Genomic DNA, 26627 nt, shown 5'->3' on the forward strand with positions numbered 1-26627 from the left:
TAGTGAGCCGCTTGTAAGGCACTTGTAACGCCTTTGCAAGATTTCATTCTCCCTTCTCTTCTTCACTGCCCTGGTCCTTGGTGTGTGTTGGCAACAGTGACTTTCTCACAGGTGGCAAGTCAGACTTCCACCTGTAACTTTCAACTGTGCTTTCCAGCCCTTTTCCTTCTCTTCAAGGCCTTCAAGTCACTGTGTGTACCACCCATAGGCTGAGGGGCCATAGGCTGGGGAACATTGACCAGGCTCTTGAATCATAGCTACAACACATATTTAGACATTTTAAGACTAAAGTTTTGAAAGGGGTGATATAGTCACATGGTGCAAATAATTAAACATTGGGGAGTGAAAAGTTTCCTTTTCTCCACCCCCACCTGCTGAGTTACCCACCTCTCTTCCAAAGATTCTTTTCCCCTTGAGCCAAGGCTTCACACGAGCCCAGGCTGGTTTCCCATTGTGGCAATCCTGCTTCAGCTTCCCAAGATCGCAGCTGGCACCATCATGCACAGCTTTCCTACAAGTTTTAGCTACATCTCAAAGCCGTTACAGGTATGAAGTCCTTTGTTACACACACAGGGCATTTCCATATTGTTCTGCCTTTTTCACTGAACAGCATATCTTGGGGTTGGTTCCACAACAGTGGAAGAGCCCTAGACATCTTCCACTTAATAATGTGTCTTAGAGATTGCCCCATATACTGGCACTGTATCGTCATTTATTTAGCTGGTCCGATACTGGTAGACATTTGGGAAGTTTCAAATCTGTAGTTAGAATTGTTGCCACAATCCAGGGATGGTGGTATACGCCTTTAATCCCAGTTCTTGGGAGGCAGAGGCAGGCGAATCTCTGAGTTCAAGGTCAGCCTAGTCTGTTACATAGTGAGTTCCCGGACAGCCAGAGCTACACAGTGAGGCCCTGTCTTGAGAAAAACAAACAAACAAAAACCCCACCACCACAACAAAAAAAATAAACAACAACAGCAACAGCAAAAACGGGGCCAGACAGTTTTCGCCCAGCGTGGTGGCACATGACTTCAGTCTCAGCACTTGGGAGGCAGAGGCAGGTGGCTCTTTCTGAGTTGAGGCCAGTCCGGGCTACAAAGTGAGTTCCAGGATAGCCAGGACTGTTACACAGAGAAACCCTGTCTTGAAAAACAAAAACAAGTTGTCACAATAAATACTTATGCTATGGAGATAATTTCAAACTTGTGCAAGTATATTTGTAAAATTCCTAGAAGTGGGTTGCTGGACCAAAGAGTAAACATCATAGTAGCTTGATAATAATGCCAAATTGCCTTCCACAGAAGTTATAAAATTTAAATTTCTCTTGACATAAAGGCAAATGCCTGATTTATGCATATTCTTGCCAACAAAGTACATTTTTTAACCTTGGGTTTTTTCTTCTTTTTTTTCAGTCTGGTAAGTGAAAACTGTTGGTGTGGTTTTACTTTCTGTTTCTCTTATGAGTAATTGTGAACACCTTTTCCTATACTTAAGAGCCGTTTCTCTTTCCTCTTTTGTGAAGTGCCTCTTAGACCCTTCGCATGCTTTGGGGGGTGGATGGAATTAAACATTCCCGTGCAGTCTCTGTTACAATGTGGATCTCTGCCTGTGTAATCTGAGTTCACCACGTTTTCCTCTGGTTTTTCCTTTGTCCTTGAACTTTACTTATGGTCTTGTTGTTATGTAGATTGAAAACTATGTGGTTGGATTTGTCAGTATCCACTTCAATGGCTTCTGGAATTTGTCCGTTAGAAAAACCCACTTCACTCCAAGTTTATGAACGAATTCATGTTGATTTGTATCCTTGTCTCGTCTCTACTTTAGATGTCAGTATTTGATTCATTTGTCTTGGTGTATGTTATGGAGCAGGTCCAACTCAGTGTTCTTCCCAGTGGCTACCCAGTTGCCTCGGCACCGTTTGTCAGCGGTCTGCATCTCTCCTGTTTGCTGCTCATTGAAGCAGGACTGATTCATCCACTTGCTGTCCTCACACCTTCTTTGCTGTGACTGAGCATGACTACAATCCCGCTTTCCCTCCCATAGAGCATCTCTGCAGTGGTGCCAGTGTCTGTCACCATGCTGCCTCTGCCATCCTCAGCAGCTTCAGCAGCCTGGCAGTCATTTGATGAGTGGATACAGGCTGCCCAGACGGCTTGCCAGTTCTCATGGTGCAGTCACTGGCTCAAAAGGAATCCTAAGTATACTAAGGTTCATTCATAAGACTCTTCAAACCCGAGATAGCCCCTGGCTGTGGACGGTCCCTGCTAATCAGCTCTAGAAGCTGAGCTGCACTGTCTGGGTCCTCTACTCCTGAGGTCTGGCTCGCTTCTCTTCCTGCAGAATCCTCTCATTGGCCACCTCTGTTTTGTCTGTCCAATAGGATTCTACTTCCTTTTCTTTTCAGGAAACCCAGGTGGCCAGAAGGCAGTGCTGGTGTCTCTATTCTGCCCTGGCCAGCTCGTTTTCTTCCTGCACTGGGATTGTAGCTGTGGATGGAAGAGGTGAAACCTCTCACTTGAAGGAGAGGCACATTGTTTTCACCCCAGCTTTGTCCCACCAGGAGAGAGTGGCCAGGCCACTAGAGCTGGGCCACTTTGTCCCTGGCTCCTTTGGGTGTTCTTGACTGAAATACTTCCTCCCACTTTGAACCACTGCCCCAGGCATCTTTCTCTGACAACCCTGCCCAGGCCACCCTGCCTGTTCTTTATTGTTGAGCCTTACTTTTTGATTTCCTGATTGTTATCTCAGGCTTCAGACCTCCCTCTGAGGGCGGGCGGCGGGACATTCTGCTCAGTACCACTCTGACTTAGAAGCCATTTTGGTCAAATATACTTTAGTTGAATGCAAACTGATGAACTAGAAAAGTTGGTTAAAACAACAATTTGGTAAAAAATGTATCTTAAGTTCTTAGGTTTTGAGTAGTATTATTAGTACATTATGGGAGTGATCAAACACTTGTGGCTCATTCTCTAGGCGTCTTCTAATCTTCTAACTTTTAGTTACAGCAGCATGTTGTTGCTTGTGACATCAAAACGTTAAAGCAAGCTAGTTTAGCTGCCCAGCAGTTGGAGAGAGTGGACAAATGTGATCTTAACTAAGAGGTAGTAGAGTAGAGACTGGTTGGAACAAATCAAAACATCTAAAAACAAGATAAACACATGTTGGCTTGATTGTTTTCTTTTCCCTTCATTAAAAAGGTCGTGCTTGTACAGTACAGGACACTCAGAAAAAGATAGATAAGGAATAGAAGGACATAGAGAGAGAGAGGGCTGCGAATGAGTTTCCAAGTGGCTTCTGCTGTCCTCTCTGATTTGAAGGCATTGTATACACTCACTCTGCTTACTGTCATTATTTGCCACAGTCGACCCAAGCATTCTTCAAATATTAAGTTATCATCATTTGCCCAGGTTAGGTTTCTGCCCCTTTTTGCTTTTTGTTGTACACCTGTGGGCCAGTCCACTTTCAGTAAATTAAAATTAGATTCAATAAGTAGGTTGCCATCCCTTCCCTTCTGTCCATTCTGCCTGAGCTTGTATCCAGCCTGGGCCCTCAAGACACTCCTGCTTGCTGTAAGTAGGACAGTGTGTAAATGAAGTCATTCTACCAAATTTTTCTCTCCAGTTCTCAAAGGGAACCAGTTGAGAATTCTGTGGAACTTACCCACCCTCCCTGCCTCCCTCCCTGCCTCCCTTCCTGCCTCCTTTCTTCCCTTCCTCCTTCCCTCCCTCCCACCTCTCTGTATAGTATATTTTTGAAATTCATGCTTGCTGAATGTTATGCATATAAATTAAATAGTGGAAGTAGATACAAAGGGATAGATTGCCTTACAGTGAATGCAGCTTGCTGTAGAGAAATCCAACTCAATGGAGGGAGTTGCAGCTCTTAGAGACTTGATCTTGTTGCTTAGTCTAGGTTGGTCTTCAGCTCGAGATTCTCCTGTTCTAGCCTCTTGAGTGCAAGAATAACAGGTCTGTAGCACTCCACTTAGCGTGGAGGACATTTACTAGAGAGATTTTCTCTAAAACAAAGTTGTCAAATATATGCTATGTGTTGTACCTTAACCTGAGTCCATAGTACATAAACCTATCAGTTACCATTTCTCTCCAGATAGAATCTAATATTGGAATAAATAATTTTCAAAACGAGGCCCTAGACAGTTGTCCCTTTGTAGTTGCTTTGGTAGTTACTTACTATTCTTGCTTTATTACATTAAAAAATATTTATTTTATGTGTGTGTGTGTGTGTGTGTGTGTGTGTGTGTGTGTGTGTGTGCGCTACATATGTGCTGATGCCCACAGAGGTTGGAAGAGGCATTGAGCTTCTGTAACTGGAGTTACAAATGGGCATTAGACCCTGTAACTGGAGTTACAAATGGTTGTGAGCCACCATGTGGGTGATGGGATCTGAACCCAGGTCCTCTGCAGGAGCAGTAAGTGCTCTTAACTACTGAGCCATTATCTCTCCAGCCCTTGTTACATTTTTTTCCCCCAAAGTAGATTGATCAAAAAAGTTACTATGTCTTATAGTTGCCAAGTAAGTTCATGATGGGATGTGGGCAAACAGTAATCTGAGTTTCAAGCAAAGTTCAACCATCTTAGTTGTGATCATGGCAGCAGCACAACTATACACTTTGTTTGGATGAAAGTGATGTCACAGGAATACTCCTTATTGGGAGTTACCCAGTTTTGCATTAGTGATAGGTACCCCAATGTTCATTCTACTTCAGATGATTATTCTGAACCAGCATGGGTAATACCATTTCTTCTGTCCATGAAGGGTCAGGTGACCTGTAAGTTATTCTGGCCAATAAGATGTGGAAAACAATGTGGAGGCAGAGGTGGACAAAAAGTTTTAGGAAACAATTCCTTGGCATTACGGGAGGGGAGAGGCAGCAGCAGCGGCCCCTCCTTATTTTGATGTACGTGAGTATGCTGGTGGGAACTGCTCTAGCCACCTGGCCTGCTGAGAAAGCTACTGTGAGATGGAGTCCGTCTCAAGGATGTCAGAACAGAGGGTGGCAGAAACCTGAGGTTGACCTTGTTGAGTTGCTGACCAAGTTGTGCCTTTCCTCTGAACTTCCAGTTCTGTGAGATAACACAGTTCCTTGTGTAAGTTAGCAAGATCTGGGACCTTGGCACTTGCAGTCAAAGGATCCCGAGGACCAAGCAGGTCCAAGTCCTGAGGATTTGATCTTATTCTGATAGCTTTCCACTATCACAGTTGTGTCCTCTGCCTTCTGACTTCATCACCTGGATGCAGATTCTAACTGGCCATTTCTTACTGCTGTCTTCTCTCAGTGACTGTGTTATAGCTCAGGGTTCTTCACAAAAACAGTAGAGAATGAGCAATATCGTCTCCATGGCAGCCTTTTGACTTTGATTATCTTATGGTGGGTTCATCCCATTTGCCATTCTTTTTTTTTTTTTTTTTTTTTTTTTTTTGGTTTTTTGAGACAGAGTTTCTCCATGTAGTTTTGGTGCCTGTCCTGGATCTCACTCTGTAGACCAGGCTGGCCTCGAACTCACAGAGATCCACCTGACTCTGCCTCCCAAGTGCTGGGATCATAGGCATTTGCCACGCCGCCCGGCTTGCCATTCATTCTTCATTCTATCCTGATTGCTGCCTTTGGTCTTGGATCCCTGTGCGTGGGCCAGGGTGACTCCATGTGATAGCTTTGTTTCCTTCTCTTTCTTCTCTCCTCTTCCTCTTGTCTCCTTCATTCACTTTCTCCTCACTTAGTGACTGGATGCCGTGGTGGGGCCAGTGGGGAGTAACCACCCAGCTGTTTGTGCTAGACCAGTGTTTCTCAACCTGTGGGCCACGACCCCTTTGAGGTCGAATGTCTCTTTCACAGGGGTTGCATATCAGATGTCCTGCACGTCAGATATTTACATTGTGATTCATAGCAGTAGCAACATTACAGTTACGAAGTAGCAACGACATAATTTTATGGCCGGGGGTCGCAGCATTAGGAGGGTTGAGAACGACTGTTCTAGACCCTTCTGGTCAGGAAGAGGGAGGTCAGTGTTTGGTCTGTTTCTCACCCAGCCCATTTTACACAAGCCAAAGAATAAGCAGCCTCAGAAATGGCCTTCCATGTGGCCTCACCGTTTACTACCGGAAACCTTGCAGATCCTATAAGACATTGAGTTTCTTATTTAAAATCTGTTACAGTCTAATTTTTTCGTATTTTTTTGTAGTTATTATGACTTAAATGAGAGACAGTGAGCCTGGTAAATTTTAAAAAAGTAAAGAAAAAAAATCTGTGTAAGTTTAGTTGGTTTTCTTTTTTCCTTATTTTTTTTCCCAGTGAATTAATGGTAGGTTTTTATAGTGAGCTCTGTATATAATGTAGTCTGTTTGGAGAAAGGCAATGAGGTATGACGTGAGGAATAAGAGAGGTAGGAACTGAAATTTGTATTATTGATCACTTAAAGCCTGAAGAAGAAAAGACAGGGCCACACATTACAAGGGAAGGTAAAGGTCAGCATGCCAGTCTCCAGGCTTATTTTCTTGTTGGACCAGAATTTCTGGTCGGCCAAATTAGGAGACAGTGAAATACCCCCTCTAGTGGCGAGGGGCCAGATTCTATACTTGGTTGCTGAGTGCTGGAGTGGATAGTTTCTGAGATGTCTGTTTGCTAAAAGGAATTCTGAGCATCTGGAGGTATGATCTTCAGGGCAGGTTTCCTTACTGGGAGAGCCAACACGTTTATCAGGATAAGAACCCATTGGAAAGTGTAGAGGCCACAGTAGTGGGGAGATATTTAGCGTTCACTTTTAAGAAGGCTGTGGAACGATCATGAGATAGACCAGTTTTGTAAACTTATTATTAGAAAGAAGTGGTACAAGAGGAGAGAGATGACTCAGTGGTTAAGAGCACTGACTGATGTTCCAGAGGACCCGGGTTCAATTCCCAGGCCATCCTGTGTCCGATATGCCAGGATTAAAAAAAAGGGGGGGATGAAAAAAGAAGTGATACAGTGGGTGTCTTTCTAATTCTACCCAGAGGGGGAGAAATCCTATTAAAAGTTGAAGGTTGGGTCTTCTGAGGTGGTTAAGAGGGTAATGGCACTCTCTGCCAAACCAGATGACCCAAGTTCAATCCCTGGTATGACACAGTAGAAAGAAAACCAACGCAGGCAAGTGTCCTTTGGTGTCAACAGTTGTCACACATGCATGCACACACACATGCTAAATATAAATAAAATGGAAATATAGGTAATGCCATGCAGTGGTGTTCATCTACATTCATGTAGCATGGTGGCTGTAGATTTCTGAAGTGTGATTTGATTGGAAATTTTTAGTGGTGATTCTGAAAAACAGATGTTTAATTTTCATGTTAGAAATGATTTGATTTCTTCCTATGGAAAGGCAGCGAAACTGAGTATACTAAATAGCATAATTCCCATGATTCAGTGTACTTGAAAGATGTCTCATGTTATGGATGTAATAATAGAGATTGTGATCATTTATAAATCTCAAAGTCCAGTTACGTCTTTTTTTAGATCAATTCTCTTTTTTATTGCATTATTTGTTCCAGGTGCGTCTGAGTGGTGTTCACACCACAGCATACATGTTGAGGTCAGAGGACAGCTCGGGGGGTTGGTTCTCCCCTTCCAGGGTGTGGGTCCCAGGCATAAAAGCCAGGTTGGCAGGCTCGAGAGCGAACACTGTGCCGGCTGGGCCATCTCACTGGCCCCGGTCACCGTGTTATTGCTTTAATTTCTGCTTGGGGAGAATTATTTTAGGCTGATTTAAAGATTTCTGAAGAAGTAAAATTTCAGAGAGTAAGATTTCATGGACACTCTGTTATATCTAAGAAGATTTTAATACCACTTGTCTCCACTACAGAAAAGAGTGGCCGAGGTACAAGAATGTATTTATCAGTATGCCATTTATTTACTTGAGACAGGTTCTCACTACGTAGCTTTGGCTGGTCTGGAACTCACTGTGTAGACCAGTCTGGCCTTGAACTAAAAAAGATCAACCTGCCTGTGCATCTGGAGTGCTGAGATTAAAGGCATATGCCTCCATGCCCAGCCTCATTTATTTATTTTTTAATGTTAAGCATTCTTATCCTGAAGAAATTTGAGGCTTGTAGAAGAGCAGCCTTTCTCTAATTTTTAGTATGTATAGTGGCAATTCTTATGCCACAGTAATGGTAATAATTACTCAGAAAATAAAAATGTACACTTTATGTGAACATGGACAAAGTGAGATTGTGGCATGCTGAAGGTGATTTTTGTGGAGCTGATTGCTCAGTTTATGCCTGTACCCCATGAAGATACTTGATCTCTCAAGCAAGAGGAACTAGGGTTGGTGGGAGGTCAGGGTCACCTGTTGGGGAAAACCAGGAACAGGAGGAAGAGGTCAGTGAGGAACTTGGTAGAGTAACTTAGGCCAGTGAGACAGAGACTTAGGATTATGGTAAGTGAGCTCACAGATAACGTGGGAAGCAATTTGACTCAAAATGGTTTGTTAGTATCTATGGGAGTAGAAAGCTGGTCAGATGATCTCTACTGAATTAGTGTGACTAGATCCCAGTAGCAAAGAAAGAGCATGTACATCACTGACAGCTTATTTCTATAAATAAAAGTTGATATTAAGAATTGATATGATGATGGTGTTGCCAAAATTAGGCATGAATTGATTTGTGCAAAGGTTTGCAGTAAATGGCTTGAGTAGAGAGCCAGGCTCTGAACCCCATTTAAAATTTCATGTAAGTATCAAGTATCAATCATAGTTTATTTTCCCACAGATACAGTATTCTGAGCATTTTTACTTATGTATTCTCATTCTTACTAAGATCTCTGAGAGAAAGTGGTGCGTCTGGAGGCTCAGAAGGGATATGGGGTAAGAAATTAGAGCAAATAGGGCTAAAATGATAGGAGGGGGACACAGACCCAGGGCCCCCCAAGATGCCTTTGTTCACTGTGCTGGTCTCCTGTGGTTGCCATAGCAAAGTACTGTAAACAGAGTGGCTTAAAGAAACAAAACCATATCGCACTGCTCTGGAAGGCAGACCTTGGCAGGGCCGCACTCCCTGGACGCTCCAGGGAGCATCTCTTCTTTGCTTTTCCTAGCTCCTGTTGCTGTTGGCGTTCCTTGGCCTGTGGTGGTCTCACTCCACTCTCTGCCTCTGCGGCTGTGTCGTTGTCTTCTTTTCTGACCTGTGTTTTCTCTTTGGTCTTCTTAAGTCCATTGCTGCCTTTCCACTTGTCAGCAGACTCGGGGTCCTGTTTGTAGGTGAGGGAGAATGGCCAAGTGGGCTAGGGACTTTTCAGCTGGAAGGCAGAGGAACATTACAGTATTTCTGGCTGGTGCTAAGTGCCTGTTAAACTTTCAGAGGTCAGATATCGTCAACATAAACTGCAGACAGAGTAAGTTGTTTGGTATAAAATGAAATGTGTTATTCTTTCCACAAGGCCATCACTAAGAAAACCCCCACATTGAACTGAAGGAATTCATGCAGAAGTTCTACCAAATTGTGCTAGCATTTACGTTTACAAAATTATAGATTACTAAAGTAAGTTAAAGTATTGTGCAGTTTTGCATGATTGGCAAAGTTAAAAGTTGACTTTTATTTCTTGTGTAGTGAGACTAAAAGGTGGAGTGGGGAAGGGGAGCCTTTTATAACTGGTTTTAGCCAATATGATCAGGTTTTTCCATTAGATTACCTTAGAATGTCTCATTTGGGTTCTGTAAGTCAAGATGATCCGTGTATGTAAATTCTTTGGGGATAGGGACTTGGTGACATTCGTATGCAGTTAGACTTCCAGGGTAGATGCACTCAGATGACACTTATGTAAATGACATCACTCTGGTGACACCCAGGTCATCTAGTCCCAAGTCCCATACTGTTTCCTTTCTGGAGAAACTTGGATGTGAGTAGAATCTGTTCGTTACTGGACCGTTTCCTGCTCCTTTTCTTTGCATGTAAGTTGTTCTTTATGAAAGCTTAGGCTTTTCCCAGAACACATCAAGGTGCATGCCTGTCTCATTAACCCTGAGCAGTGAGCCTCCCTGGTGGCTGTGTCTTCCCGGGGGATGTGTTCCTGTGTGCGCTGGTCACCTTCTCTCTTCCCCGCTTTGGCACGTGCTTGTTTTCTCCAGCCCTGGAGGCCCTGTGCTCTAGTTCTCTTCTTTTTACTGTTTTTACTTTTAGTTTGGATAGTGTGATCCTCATTCACTGGTTTGCTTGTTTGTTTGTTGGTTTTTCGAGACAGGGTTTCTCTGTGTAGCTTTGGTGCCTGTCCTGGATCTCTCAGAGATCCCGCCTGGCTCTGCCTCCCAAGTGCTGGGATTAAAGGCGTGCGCCACCACCCGCCCGGCCATCATTCACTGTTTTGCAAATAACAAATTTGTCCTTGGGAGAATCTGTATCTGTTACATATTTTATTTTCTCCTTGGGAATTTTAAATTTTTACCATGCCTAAAGAATTCACCAATCTATTATTTTGTTGTTAATTCTAGAATTCAATAACACAAAGGAGTAAAGCATAAAGTAGACACAGTTTACATTAGAAATGTGAGACTGTTTATTCTTTGGGAAATAGTGTGATATACAGCTTTAAGAGATTGAAGCCCCATCCCCATCCCCCAAAAAACCTGGGTGTGGTGGCACACACCTTTAATCCCAGCACTTGAGAGGCAGGGCCAGGTGGATCTGTGAGTTCGAGGCCAGCCTGGTCTACAAAGCCAGTTCCAGGACAGCCAGGGCTACAGAGAGAAACCCTGTCTTGAAAACCAAACCAGACCAAACAAATGAACAGTGAGGGCAAAGGGAAAGATCTTAATCTTTCCACAAGATCTTATAACAAGTACCACCATGTCAGCAGCTTAACACAACAGGCACTTATTCTTCCCTCAGCGATAATTCTCTGTGTGGTGGTTGAGGCACACAGGCTCCTTTCAACACCGGACTCCACCGTTTCCCACGGCCTTGAGTTCTTCTGCTTCCAGATGATGACGTTGCAGACTGGGGTGGAGGATGTTCAGTTTCCTTTCAGGTCACCTTGGCCTGTATGGGACACACATGATTTCTGTTTATTGTTCCACATTCCATTGCCCAGGTCTAGACATGTGATCTCACCTGTGTGCAAGGGGTGTGGTTTGGGGAGCGGGGTGGAAATGGGAAGTAGTATCTGGCTGGGCAGCCTTGGGTAAGGAAATAAACAATCTTATCTGTAGTTGGCAGGTGTGGAATTCAGGAACACTTTGACAGAGGGCACAGTAGCAATTTATATTGAACTTGAGAATAAACATATTCTTTGGTCTCAAAATTCTCCCTGAATCATTTTTCCCCCTAAAGGTTCCTTGCAAATGTGTTCATACTACATTTTAAGAGACATCTAGCAATTCTGAAGTAATAAAAGATTGAGGTATTCTGAGTGTCCATTAAAAAGGGACTGGATGAGTACAATATTATGTATCCATACAGAGGGGGTACTCTGTAGCCACTAAGAGGAAAAAGACAGAGACATGGTTTTGCTGATTCTAGAGAGAAAATCGAGGCGCAAACTCTCTGTCTGGTTACCACTCATCTAAAAGGAAGAAATTATATATATATACATACATATATATATATATATATATGTGTGTGTGTATATATGTACTCATTCATTCATTGACTTTTTGTAGAAGGATCACAGAAAGCAGGTAACAGTGACCATTTCTGATTCACTCTGAGGGAATGGCGGGAGAGTCAGGGAGAGACATAGTTGCACTGTGTATACTTTCGTGTGTCTTCATTGTGCACCTGCTTATAACCATCAGTTGTAGGAGTAAGTAGTAAGTAACATGGAAAGGTGGCTGTAACATACTATTGCTTGAGAAATTCGCTTTATTGAAATGCATGAACAGTATGATCTTGTTCATAAATAAACGACACATATAAAAGCATAGTAGTTCATTTGTGTTTTTCTGCTTGTCTGTGTTTTCAACCTTTCATAATGTATGCATCACATGCAAAATAGTTTTTTAAAATTACAAAAGTAAGTGAAACTTTAAAAGGAGTCTTTTGGTCCTGCTATATGGCCTCCATTGGTTTCTCCTAGTGAGATTAGTGAATGCCTCCTTTTTTTTTTGGTCCATGCTTTACTTCCTATACATCAAGCATGCTCAACTTCATTGACATGTGCATATCTAGGGCACATGCCCTGTGTGTTCCTGGAGTTCCATTCATCTAGGTATTCCTCTTTAAGAACAATGTATTTCCTATAAGAGATGCGCAGATGGCACTTAGGGCAGGGAGCACAATGGGCAAATGGCTGTGCCCTTTTGCTCCTGTGTGATGTCACCAAGTTCAATACCAAACTTCAGAGATTGACTTGTTAGTAATGCCTGTGGTTTTTAAGATGCAGTTCAAAGAACACATGCCAATATTTCCTTTCTAAAATGATCCCAGTGGTCTCTGGGACCTCTGTCTCTGCATCTTAAGTTGGTCACATGGTACAGTCACAGAAGCATATATTCTAAGCAGGACCATGTTAAAAAAATGTAGAAATAGTCAAGCTGCTAGTGACATGGTCCCCTCTGATGCTGTGAATATAGTCCATTTCTTGATATAACGAAGTGCTAGTTCTTCCTATTTTTCTCCATTTTAATTCATTTCTTGTACACTTACATTTTTCATGTAGGATTTTAGGAGTCACTTAAAGTGAATGAGAAAGAGCACAAAAGAGTCGGGGAGCTGGCAACAGTATTTGCAAATATAGGTTTTTAGTTAAAAAGTTCTTGAGAATAGATTTAATGGTCTGGGGTCTCCCGGTTCCCAGTTTTATCCCCGATATCATTTTCACCTATGTTCCTGCCCTGTAGCCACAAGAGCACTACTTACTATAACCCAGAAGTTTGCTCTAGGGACTTTCCTCAGACCTTTTCTTTTTGGGAACTCCTCTGCATATAACCATCGATCAGGGTTTTACTGTATGCTGGTTAATTTTATTTGTTAACTTGACCGGGCCACATGATGTTCAGGCTATGTGGTTAAACCTTATTTCTCCATGTGGCACTGAGGGTATTTTCGAGAGAGAGAGAGAGAGAGAGAGAGAGAGAGAGAGAGAGAGAGAGAGAGAGAGAGAGAGAGAGATACTTGACTCTGTGAACTAGGCAGATTATCCTCCCCAGCATTGGTAGGCATCATGAAATCCAGAGAGGACTTGAAGAGAGCAAAGATATTCAAGAAGTGTGAATTTTTCCCACCTGACCTCGTGAACTGGAACTTGGGCTTCTGGGTGGAGTGGGACACGTCACACCCGTGGTCCCATTCTTGGGCCTTTGGACTTCAACGAGAACTCTTACTCTCAGTGTGGAGTCTCAGGCTTGGACTTAATGTGAAACCATGCTACCAGCTTTGCTGGGCCTCCAGTTTACAGCCCACAAACCCGGGACCTCTCAGTCCCTACTCATGTGAGCCAAATTCTCATAGCATCAATCTTAATCTCTCTCTTCCTCCTCCTCCCCATTCCTACCTCCCTCTTTCCCTTTCTCTTTCTTCTGTTTTTATTGGTTCCATTTCTCAGGAGAACTCTGATACAGCTATTTCCTAAGGAGATGCCATCCTCATCAATATCATTATGATCTCAATTTTTTTTCTTTTCTCTTTTCCCACTCTTTCATGAAATCATACTCTATTAGAGCTCATCCATTCTACATACATGTTGGCTATCTACTGTGCATTTATTCTGGGAGCTTGGGCAAGAGACCACTAAGAAGCTCACAGAATAGTGGAGGCGGGTAAGCAGGCAGTTTCAGTACCATGTTACAGGGGCAATGTGTGTGCTGGGTTCTGTGAGAGCAGGGAAGGAGTAGCTCACGTAGCAGGACATGGGGGAATCAGAGGATGGGGAGAAGAGAAAGAGAGGGGGATGGGGAAAGATGGGAGAGGAGGAGGGAAGGGACTTGAACTTTGGAGATGGAGAAATGGTGGTGAAGATGGTAAGTTTATAGACTGGTACAGAAAAATCGGTCATTGAAATGTAGAAAAAGTATGACAGATCTGAGAAGTGACAGGTACCTGAGTCCGGAGTGTGAACTGGGGAAGTGGCTGGAGATGAAGGCAGAGAATGAGAAAGGGTGGAAATATGATGGGCTGCCTGTGCAAGCCTGAGATGTGAGATTTCTTTTGTTGTTGTTTGTTTTTAGTTTTTTCAAGACAGGGTTTCTCTGTGTAGCTTTGGAGCCTGTCCTAAAACTCACTTTGTAGACCAGACCCCTTGAACTCACAGAGATCCACCTGCCTCTGCTTCCTGAGTGATGGGATTAAAGGTGTGCACCACCACTGCCCAGCTAAATGTGAGATTTCTAAAGCAATGCAAAACTTTTTACAAGGTTTTGGCTAGAGGAATAATATAAGGAAGTTAAGATTCTATAGACTTGAGGATAGAAATCAAGTTGTCTCCATCACCCTGTCACCTAACTCTGACTTAAGATGTCATCAAGGCTCAGTAAAGCTGAACTGGGTTTGTTCTACCTTTTTTTTTTTTTTAAGAATTCATTTGTCTAAAGTAATAATTAAGAGTTACTAATAGCATTGACAATCTTTGAAGACCATCACATCTGTAAGCAACATCTTCACATCTTGGTGCAACTTTGAGGTAGGCATTGTGGCTTGGGAGTCTGAGCAGGACTATCTGCACAGTGTATGTCACTCCTAACTATTATTAAGAAACCGCTACCATGTCACATACGTGACTTGTGTGGGAGCCTAGGGTGAGCAATACCACCTTCAAATCCTCACTCAGATTTCCAGGCTGTAAGTGCATCTGTGGTTGCAGTGAGATGGTGACAGAGAGACAAGTTCTGAACATAGGAAATAAAATACATCCCAGGCACCCTGGAGACAGTCTAGGAGTTTCCACGAGTGTTCTTCAGCTTCTTCCACTCCACTCTTCTGCAGTCCTCCCTAAGGAGTCATGTGAGAAATACATCTCTGACCTCAGGTCATGACATTAGTTGTAGGTTCCTAAGGAGCCTGCAGAATTTCTTATGTGAGTCTCCCTTTCAGAGTTGGTCTGTTAGCTTGGACATCTGCCACATCCTGCCAAAGCCTTGTTGTTCTATCCCCCCTTCCCCATATTCCTCAGATTTTTCCAACTTTAGGGCCCAAGTGGGAGTCTTATGTTGGAGGATGTTGTGCAAACCACATGCGTAAAGAAAATAATTTACATTTTTCCATTCTTAGCTTCTGGAACATCAGTGATTCCATCCTCCCACTTCTATTGGGCAGAAATTGAGGTATTCTCCTTATGCTCTCTCATCTTCTCCAAAACCCACCACACACACACACACACACACACACACACACACACACACACACACACACACACACCCCTCCCTGCCGTACATGCAGCATGGATCTAGCATAACTACTTCTTTTATCTCTGACTGAGGGGCCCAAGAACATGCAGTATTTTTGATAGTAAGGGATGCTCCAGCTCCTGACTTTTTTGTCTCCATTCCCACCCTTTCCGTTCATAACTGTTGGTTTGCTTTTCCCTGTTTCTTGTATTCATGACTTCTCCTCTTATCCCCTGCATAGTACCTTGTGTGTATAGACATTCAATAAATTATTTCAAAAGAATAGACTAAATACAACATACAGATTCAATATCTCAGCACACCATAGAAAGCACAAAAATCTACCTTGCTTTATTATTATTATTTTTTAATGAGAGTACATTATCCTTAGGGGCTCCACCCTTTCTGTAATCACGTGATGACAATTACCCCAAGTAATGAAGAGAAGACTGAAGAGCTCCACATTAGAGGCGGGTCTGTCCTGTGGCAGCTGTTGCTTCTTTAAAATCTTTTGCAATTTGTATGACTTCACAGTAAGAAAGTCTCCACAGATTCAAGGCCACAAGAGAAAGTAATACATCGGAAAAGGCATACTACACAGCGGGGGGAAGGGAATGGTGGAAACAATTTGAGGAAGTAGAAGATAACTAAGAAATTCAAGTTCATTGTTCCAATGCGAATTCTAGGTTAAGAGACCATGTACACCATTTGTTCTGTAGACTTCTAACTAGAAGACTGCATTTTCCTAACTTTGAAGTTTTCCTTAGCTCTTGCTCACACAGCAACACTTTTGAAACCTTGTCCCTTTGTTGTCCTCCATTCCCAACTTGCCCACATCCCTTTTCTTCCATCATTACAAATATATTTTTGGATTTTAATTACCTCATTTTGGTTGACATCAATTGTTGAACAATGTGCTAAAACTTACAAAATTGGAGCTATAGTTACCAAGCCTGGTGATCATAAATAGACAAATTTCATCATTCTTATTCCTAAAGAGTTTGGGTTTGTGTAGACAGTGATGTTGGGACCTCCTTGCACACTTCTGCTGGTTTTTTAGGCCCTTGGAAATGGCAGGAAACAAGCTCAAACATTAGGATCTTACTTTTGCCTGGATGTCCAGACCCATGTCCAGACTGGGCCACAATGATGCATCAGTTGACTAACTAGGCATGTTCAATGTAGTGAGCCTGGTCCTTCAAACTTTGGTTCTGAATCTCATTTAATATGTTGCATTATGCAGAATTACCCAGTCTGTGTCTAAAGATGAAGAATGCCCACTTCCAATGATCAAGCATCCAGTGTGAGGATGTGTGTGTGTACAGCCCAGAGGTTGTCTTCAAGACTCAAGTACAAGTGATATCCAATCTGTTCACATACAGATCTGTTCACTACTTGCTCTGCCTTCCAGACCTTAAGAACATGGATAAGGTGACTAAATTAAACCCAAAGTAAGTAAAGAGAGCAAAAACTAGACATATAGAGAAGAGATAGTTAATAGAGATCAGCAAAGTGCAAGATTTGTTCTTTGAACAATGTAACAAAGAACAAATCCCTAAGAACACTGATAAGAAAGAAAACAGAAATGACAACATTAGCAGAGAAATAGGAATATACTAATAGACCTTCCTAACATGCAAAGAAAAAAGGAATGTGATAAATTCAGCAAGTTAGATAATTTCCAATACCTTTAGCCACAACTTGCTAACAAAAGCCAATGAAAAGTGGAATAGAAAAATCTAAATAATACTGTACCTTTAAAAAAATGGGTTTGTGGCTAAATCTTTAGTTCTCACAAGAAAGTATATCAGGCAAACACCACTGAGCAATTTTAGGAGAAATAAAATGAATGTTAAGAAAATTTGAAAATAAAGATGCCTAATTTAATGAGTCAAGCATTACCCAGTTATGACAACTGGGTCAAGAAAAATATCTCAAGTATCAATATTCCTTTTGATTATAAACACAAACATTCTTAATGCAGGGACTAGAGAGGAGGCTCAGCAGTTAAGATGGACTAAGTTAAGATTAAGACTGATCTCAGTAAGTTGAAATCACATACTGCTCTCAAGAGACTTGAGTTTGGTTCCCAGCCCCAACATTGGGTGACCCACAAATGCCTGTAACTCTAGCTCCAGGGCCTCCAACACGCTCTTCTAAATCTGTGTACCTGCACTCAAATGCATATACCCTCCCACAACAATATATTTACAATTAAAAATTAACAATATATATACAATTAAAAAAATCTTAAAAAATTCTTAATGTAGCATTAGCAGGTCAAATCTGATAATGATCAAGTAATGAGATTGTTAAGGTAAAAACCAGTTAGTGTATTTCACATGTTAACATGCAGTCTTCTCAAGTTTCAGAGACATTTTGTGCACAACTCAACACTTCTTGACTCCTCAAGCTAGGAATGGAAATTTAGCCTACAAATTCCTATAGTGAATTTGTATTTGACACTGAGAAAATGGAAGCCTTCCCCTCATGACTGAGAATGCCCTGTGGATGTCCTTTCTGCCCATTTCTATTTGATTGCTCTGGAGGTCTTGGCTCTTTTTTTTTTTTTGTAATGAGTTAAGTAAAAGAATTAAAAGACATACAACTTGGAAAGGGAGAACCAAAATCTTTATTTTCAAATAGAAACAAGTTTTTACACAGAAACTCTTACAAAACAATTAGAATTAATAAGTGAATTTTAAAATAGCACACAATACAAGGTTAATATGTAAAAATAGATTGTGGGCCTGGAGAGGTGGCTCAGTGGTTTAGAACACTTGTTGCTTTTGTTCAGTACCCAGGATCCACATGTTGGCTCACCATCATCTACAACTCCTCAAGGAGATCCAGAGCCTCTTCTACTCTCTACAGGCACCAGGCACGAACATGGTACACTCACACACATGCAGACCAAACAGTCATGCACATAATATTAAATAAACACATCCAAAATTAATTTTATGTTTATAGATCATTGGTGAATAACTGGAAAAAGACAATAATGCAATTTTTCATAAGATAACATCTTGAAATATTTAGAGATGCATCATTCACCCAGACATGAAATTTAAACTATAAAGCTTCTAGAGGAAAATTCAGGAGAATATCTTCACAAATTTGGATCAGGTGAAGATTTTTTTAAATATAGAGCAGCACCAAATAGAAAGAAAAAGATGGATGAGTTGAAATTTAAAACTTTTGTTTATCAACGCTACTAAATAAAAATGAAAAAGTATGGGTGGAAATATTTGCAGTGCAAATATCTGATGAAGGACTTAAGTCTATAATGAAAAACACTTCTACATATCATCAATAAACAGGAAAGCTATTAAAAATGGGCAAAAAGTTTGAACAGATTGGTCAGGAAGGAAGGTGGACAAATAGCCAGTAAGCACATAAAATTGCTCAATACTGTTGTTCTTTGGAAAAAAAATTACAGTGAGACAAAGAGACTCCATTTCATTAAAATAAAATGCTAAAATTAAAAAGATGGATTATAACAAATGGTGTGGCTGTGGAGAAACTATTGGTGGAATATGAAATTGCAAATCACTTTGGAGCCCATGGGAGGTGTTGGAGGGCTGGAGAGGGAGGTGGGAAATGATATAAATATAATGCTCATATATGAGATTCTCAGAAAAAGTTATATATAAGACTTTAGGTCGAAGAAAAGGCAATATATGCTCTTTCCTAATGTCTACATTAAACTTTTACAAAATATATACAGTGAGCCAAACAGAAAATGTCTCAAAGTCATAAATATATAGGCCAGAGTCTATGACCACAGTGTTAGGGCAATGTGAAACTGACGATTAAAGACTTACAAACAAAAAGAAAAAGGCCTAAATTCTAGGATACTTTAAAAGACAGTCTCCTAAAACACTTCAGGACTGCACGTGGTAGTGCATGCTTTTAATCCCAGCACTTGGGAGGCAGAGCCAGATGTCTCTCTGTGAGTTCAAGGCCAGCCTGGATTACATAGTGAGACAGTTTCTCAAACAAAACGACAAAAAAGAAGCTTGGAGCAAAGAGAAAAATGTACATACCAATGAAGCTTACCCTAAAAACTTACAAGTATACATATATTGAAACCGAAAAACAGAAAAGGTGACCTGAAATTATGAAAGAAGAACTTCTATAGAGAATGGAAGTGGCGGGGGGCAGAGGAAAGGGTAGAGAAGTTAGAACGGAGGATGAGGATGCATGAGCCATGTGTTGGACATGGATATAGGACAGTGAAACTCATATATCATACAAAGAACATGTGCGAATAGAAAAAAAAAACCTTACAGTGTGTCATAAGTAGAACTCAGAGCAGATGTCTTACTATTACATAAAAAATGAGAAGAATGGATGAAGAAATTGGAAACATAACTGTGAATACCACTGAGGATTAGGAAATGGGAACTGACATAATTAAATGTAAAAATTACTGAGTTGGCAAATCTACAAAGAATGGATAATAAATCCATTTGTTATACTAAAAAGAAACATGCGGGCTTTCCCCCAGGAAAATCAAAAGGAAAGTGGACACAACAATGAACTGGCGAGGGTCATGACACCACAGACATGAGTGAGAAGATATGACACATCTGTAACTAACGGTGGGAAAATCATTTTCCACAAATAATTAAAGAAAACACATCAAGAGCCATACAAGAAAACAACACAGTCAATTATTTTTCAACAGTCTGTTCCACTCAGAAAGCATAAGACGAGTGAGCTATGTAGAGTACCTGGAGATGTTCAAGGACTAAGTGTCTCTTTTAAAGGAAATGGTTTTGATATTAGAAATATGTAGGGTTCCTCTCAATTCACTTTTATTTTTCTTCTCTAAGACAGGGTTTCTCTGTGTAGCTCTGGCTATCCTGGAGCTCGCTCTGTAGACCAGTGGCCTCGAACTCACAGAGATCCGCCTGCCTCTTCTTTGAGTGCTGGGATTAAAGGCATGCGCTACCATGTCTGGCTCAATTCACTTTTTGAAGTATATATAGGTTGGGTTCTAAATATCACTAAACAAGTATGCTATCATACACAAATGCATGAAGCTCTCCTATGCCTATGAAAATAGTGCAAATATTCCATGAGAATATTAGAAAACTGATTCATACTCTAGAGTCTAGACTAAAATAATTGGACCACCATCCTAGGCTTATTTCAGGAATTTTTGATGGTTTAACATGAAATGTATTAGTGCAAGTCATTACTACTAAAAGAGGTGCAAAAAAGGCACTTGGTGAAATGTGCTACCCATTGTTGCATAAGCTGCAGGAAGGAGGGGCTGGAAGCAGATTTTGTTGACCTATTAAAGCCTATTCATGAGAAACTAAGAATAAAGATTTTATTTAATGATGAAGTTTTAGGTGTATTCCATTAAAAGTGCCAAATGTTACTGAAATATTTAAATTATCAGGTGGGTTCCTGGCTATTGTTTTGAACTAAGAATAAGTATTGGAAAGGAAGAGACAAAAAAAGAATCATCACCTGGAAAATACTAAGAAGATATGAAGGAACTAAATGAAAAGCTGTTAGGGCCAATACAAGTGCTTAATAGTGTGTGTGTGTGTGTGTGTGTGTGTGTGTGTGTGTGTGTGTGTGTGTACAGCTGTGTTTACATAGTTACATATACATGCATGTATGTGTACAAGTGTGTTTGTAATAACATTCTTAGAAACTATCACAGCTCAACCAGAAAATATAATAGAAAATATCCCTTTCACAAACACAATTAAAAATGCAAAATCCCAAGAATTAACAAGAAATGTACTGAAGTATATGAAAAAAATAAACAAAGCACAAAATTGCTGAAATATAACTCTCTTCCAAAACATTCAATACATTCTAACTCGTCTCAAGGTAGGTCTTAGGAATTTGACAATGTGATTCTAAAGTTTAGATGGAACTACAAACATTCATATATGCCTAAGAAAAAGAATTTTAAAAAGCAGTCAAAGGAGGCCTGTACTGTGGGTTCTAAAGACATGTAATGACGTAAGGAAACTTGTTCCCTGAGCCACAGGAATAGACCCAGACACATAGAAACAGTCATAAGTGTGGATGGCATATTAGCAAAAACTGAAGTTATAAATTTTAAATTGGGGAAGTACAAAATTATAAAAACTGCATTGGGCTATTAGTTGATTATCTTTTTTAAAGTATTTCTTGGCCAGCAGGTTTTGTTTTGTTTTAATCTCATCACTATGAATCAAAGCACTGAAAACAGAGTTGTCATGGATCTGGTCATCCAGTTAGTACACAGTAACTCTGAAGAGTTATCTGCACCTCCATGTTCATTGCAGAATTATTCACAACAGCCAAGACACAGAAGCAACCTGGCTGTCCATTGTAACATGAATGGATAAGGCTGGAGAGATGATCCAGCGGTCAAGAGTGATTGCTATTCATCCAGATGGCTGGAGTTCAGTTCCCAGCACCCACATTTGGTGTGTCACAACCACCAGGGGATCTGATACCCCTTTCTGGCCTCTACTGGCAGCAGCCATACACTTGTGTGAATACGTATGCATACACATACACTTAAAATAAATCCAACTAGAGTACTATTCATCATAAAAGCCTGTCATTTACAGCATGAATGAGCCTGGAGAACATGATGTTAAGTGAAACAGGCCAGCCATTGAAAGGCAATACCACATTTGTATGTATAATCTGAAGAAGTTGAAATCATAGAAATAAGGGGTTTGGTGGTGCTTATCAGGACGGGCGGCGGGGGGGGGGGGTGTATGGAGAATGAGCTGTGTTGATCAAAGGGTACAAAGTTTCAGTAGACAGGAGGAATGCACTTCAGTGATCTCTTGCACACAACAGTGACAATGGTGATAATGCTTTCTGTATTTCAAAATGACAAAAATGGCAAATTTTAAATGTTTTCACAAGAAAACCCCAGGTGTGGTGGCAGCAGATTTGTTAGTGAGCTGTGGAAGAGGGGGAGGAATTATTGTAGGAGCCAGAGGGGTCAAGGATAACACAAGAAAATGGGCCACAGACTCAACTAACCAAGGCTCATAGGGGCTCACAGAGCCTGAACCGACAACCAGGGAGCCTGCATGGGACTGACCTAGACACTCTGCGTATGGTTGTGCAGCTTGGTGTTCTTGTGGAACTCCTAACAGTGAGACTCTTACCTACTTTTGGGACCCTTTTACTCCTACTGGATTGCCTTGGGCAGCCTTAATATGGGGGGAGGTGCCTAGTCTTTTTGTATCTTGATATGCCATGTTTGGTTGATATCCTTGGGAGAGCTGTCCTTTTAAGAAGAGAGATGGAGGAAGATGGATCTGGGGAAGAGGGGAGGTGTTGGGGGAGGGACTGGGAGGTGAGGAGGGAGGGAAGCTGTGGTAAAGATGTAATATATGAGAGAAGAATAAAAAAAGAAAAAATAAAAAAATCCCAAGTGTGGTGGCTGCAGATATGATAGTTAGCTTGATTTGATCACTATATAATATAAGCATTTATCAAAACACTGTATTGTGCCCTATAAGCATAAACAATTATTTATGAATAACAAAACTATAAACATTTTAATAAGAGAATTATTGGAGTCAGAAGGATAGGATATGTACCTAACAGGTCACTAAAGATTTTAGATGAAAAAAAGAAAATACATTGCATAGCAATTCTAACTACCTCTTTATCTAACATTGCCTCCACATACTACCAGACCCAGCCTTGTCTTCTTTCTCCTTGGTTTTCTATTTCCCAAATCTGTTTCTAGGCTGATAATTCTCTTCTTTTCCAATGTGGGACTTCACAAGTCTTTTGGCGTAATGCCTCATCTACATTAAATTGTCCTTATTTTACTGGATAGACAAAATACTCCTTTTTGAGGGCTATTTACGGTGGGCTGTGTGATGAATGGGGTCAGTTATCATCAGGCAGTGGTAGAATGTCTTTCGTGGATGGAAAGAAGAGGCTGTGACTACTTAATGCTTTTATTTCATCATTGTTACATTAACTGTGGATCACTCGTGAACTGGCATGCAGTTATTGAAGGTGAAACGGAGACAGTGATTTCAGACCGAGTGGGCAGCATTAGGGTCCCTCGGGGCTGCTTGAGGGAGGAGGCAGGGGACACTGCAGCATTACTCACAACAGCTAAGACGCAGAGGCAACCTAGGTGTCCATGATAAAAATGGATGGATAAAGAAAACGTGATACACATACAACGGAGTACTTTTTATTTTTAAAAAGAAGGTGTCAACATGAATGAACCTGAAGGATATTATTATGAAATAAAGCAGGCATGGGAAGAAACATGCCAGGCAGGCACGGCTTCTGAAGTATGCTTTAATTATGGCCATGTTTGTTTTTGCTAGAATACAAAATAATGGGTTTTGTTCATTCGCACGTGCATGTCATTATACATGCATCATTGTACTTTGCTCACATTTATCCCTTCCTTAATTCTCTCGCCCCTCTCAACCCTGGATATTTTGTTTCAGACAAGGTTCACGCTAGTAAAAGTTTTCTTTTTACATTTGATCTCATCCAAAATGGCTGAGATGTGGTGAAAAATTTACTTCTTATGAAAGCAGCTTGACCCAAGGGAGCATGTGACAGAGATCCGGAACACTCATGTGTTTATGCAGCTGTATTCGCCTCGGCCGGGGGAGGTGTCTGCCAACAGAGGAACGGATTAGGAAGATGTGGCACAGAGGAATGATAGGATTTTATTCAGCTATAATGAAGAATGAAATTATGTCATTTGCAAGAAAAAAAAGAGATAGAACGAGAGGTTAGCATGTTAAAAGAAATAAGCTGCATTTAGGCAAATATTACTTATTTCCTCTCATACATAGAAGCTGAAGTTTAAAGGAAAAGATTTGAAAGTAGAAATTGATTATTTGAGAAGAGGAAGGGACCTCATCCGAGTAGGCAAGACAGCAAAGGGCAATGGGAGTGGTGGGTATGGTTAGAGTGCCATGCATGCAAGGCTGACAACACCAGAATAATATCCATTGTTCTGTACAACAAAAATATACACTCGTGCTTCACTCAAGTGTTTGGAAAGTCATTTAAAGATGGGGTTAGGGAGTTGGTTCAGTGCTTGAGTCTGGAACATTAGCACCACTGGGCATGGCAGTGTGTGTCTATCATCCCAATGTGTGTTGGGGCTGTAGCAGGTAGAGAGAGGACTGAGACATCCAGTCTAGTCAAAACAGAGAGGCCCTGCCTCAAAAAATCGGGTGGAGAGCGATAGAGGAAGGCGCCCAACATTAACTTTTGTCCTCCATGCACAACTACAAGCACACGTGCACCTGATGTGACATACCACAAGCCCCTACCACACACATGCATCCAGAAAGTGTGTCTGAGGTAAAGCACAAGGGGAAAATAATCTCCCTGTGGTTTATAGAACAAATATAGATAAATGTAGATGAGGGGAAACCCCCTAAATTTCATCACTGAATAGTAATGAAAACGTTCAGCAGGCAAGAATTGATTCAAAAAGTATTATGTGAAAATTACAGCCACACAACATACCTAGAGTTGTGTCTGATTCTCAGGAAATGAACAACCCTACCCATTTTACTCATTAACACATCATCTAGTGATCGCCTGTTGACCTTAAAGCAAATGAATTGAAAGTGTGTCGTTTAATAAACTTTCCCACAGACACCACCCAGATCACAATATAGGGCATTTCTGTCACTCCGGGGAGTTCCCTCACATACTAGTCTTCTTGGGAGCTCACTCATGTCCCATCACTAGATAAATTTCACCTGCTCTAAAGCTCTGTAAGCAATGGTTGCCAGGGGGAGGGAGTCCCATTCCTCAGTATGTAGCTACTGCTAAGCTGCCCTTGTTCAGGAAAATTACCCCTGCCCCTGCCTGTGCAGTGGGTCACAAACAAACAAGATGTGAAATCAGGAGTGGAGTGGTGGGAAGAGGGTTTGCTGGGAGGAGGAAGGGAGTAATAGAAGAGAATGAGGGTAAATACAGTCAAAGTTCTCTCTACTTCCCTGCCCCGCTCTCCCTCCTCCCTCCCTTCCTCCCTTTCTCCCTCCCTCCCTCCCTTCCTTTCTCTCTCTTTCTTTCTCCTTCCTTCTTCCCTCCCTCCCCCTTTTTTCTTTCTTTCTTTCTTCCTTCCTTCCTTCCTTTCTTTCTTTCTTTCTTTCTTTCTTTCTTTCTTTCTTGAGACAGGGTTTTTCTGTGTAGATCTGGCTGTCCTGGAACTTCCTTTGTAGACAAAGCTGGCCTCAAACTCACAGATATCCACCTGCCTCTGCCTCCCAAGTGTTGGGATTAAAGGTGTGTGCCATCACTGAGTGGCAAATTTATAACTTTAATCTTTCATTTTAATTTTATTTTCCCCCTCTCTCTTTCTAGTTGATCTGTAATGAAATTGTGAAAGAACAAATTAGAAGAAAGAAAAAAAACACGCCTCTTCATGGACCTTTTGGGTTTGGTTTGTTTTTCTCAAAATAATATTTGTGAGACATCCATATTCTTGTGTGTATTAGTCACTATAAAATACTGGAAAATATTCCATCTTTTGTTTACACTTAATTTTCTTTTTGTTGGACATTTGGACTATGTACAGTCTCTATTATTAAGGATAAAGTAGCTATGGGGACTGGGGAGGTGTTTAGCCGGTAAAGTGGTTGCTGTGTAAATGTGAATTAGGACCCCAAAAGTTCATGTGGGAAACCTGGTTTGGCAACATGTTTGTAATCCCAATTCTGGGAAGATGAAGACAGGAGGATTCTAGTACTTATTGGCCAGCCAGTTGAGCCAGATGGAGAGCTCCAGGCTCAGTGAGAGATCCTGTCTCGAAAAACAAGGTGGAGAGCCATGGGAGACAACCAACATTAACCTCTATCCTCTGTGAGGATGTGTACACATGTGCACCCGTATACACATGTACAAACATAAGAATTAAGTGGCTAAGAACAATTTTTTGGTGGACACATTCATTTCCCTGGGGCATATACTACCTAGACATAAGATTATAGAATTTATGCATCTTCAACTTTTCAGAATTTTGCCTAATTTCTCTTGTATGAATTTGCATTCCAAATGGCAGTGTGTGACAGCTACTCTTCTCTTTTCTACCACACAGTAAACAGACAAGGCAGTCTTTTCTCTCTGGGAACACACAAATCCAAGAGAATATGGCAAAAACTACCTCTCATGTGGTCCAGGATCTCATGCAAGAGAAACATGCAGATGACCACAACAGCGATTTAGGGACAGCTACTGTTCTGGGTGGCAGTGGAATTTGGGTTGCCAGCCTAGGATGAATGGGGGAAGAAAATGGAGAGTGTGGAAAGCCAGTCTTAGGAAAGGGCTACTGATAAGA

At 41.3% G+C, this 26627-nt stretch overlaps 1 long non-coding RNA gene across 3 annotated transcripts in view; it reads left to right on the forward strand.

Annotated features, from left to right (window-relative positions):
* Positions 1-26627, forward strand: part of LOC128097378 (uncharacterized) — a 38484-nt gene that overhangs the window by 6581 nt on the left and 5276 nt on the right. Inside the window, exon 1 of one of the 3 annotated variants that reach the window (XR_008213851.1) lies at positions 22774-25733. The exons of 1 other annotated variant lie outside the window; for it this stretch is intronic. This is a non-coding gene — a long non-coding RNA (uncharacterized LOC128097378). Of the gene's footprint in view, positions 1-22773; positions 25734-26627 lie in introns of those variants that run through there. One more of the 3 variants, XR_008213853.1, reaches the window with a different exon arrangement.

The sequence above is a fragment of the Peromyscus californicus genome, unplaced genomic scaffold (assembly GCF_007827085.1).
Source record: "Peromyscus californicus insignis strain IS unplaced genomic scaffold, ASM782708v3 Scaffold_5__1_contigs__length_169319896, whole genome shotgun sequence".
In the NCBI taxonomy this organism is placed as follows: Eukaryota; Metazoa; Chordata; class Mammalia; order Rodentia; family Cricetidae; genus Peromyscus; species Peromyscus californicus.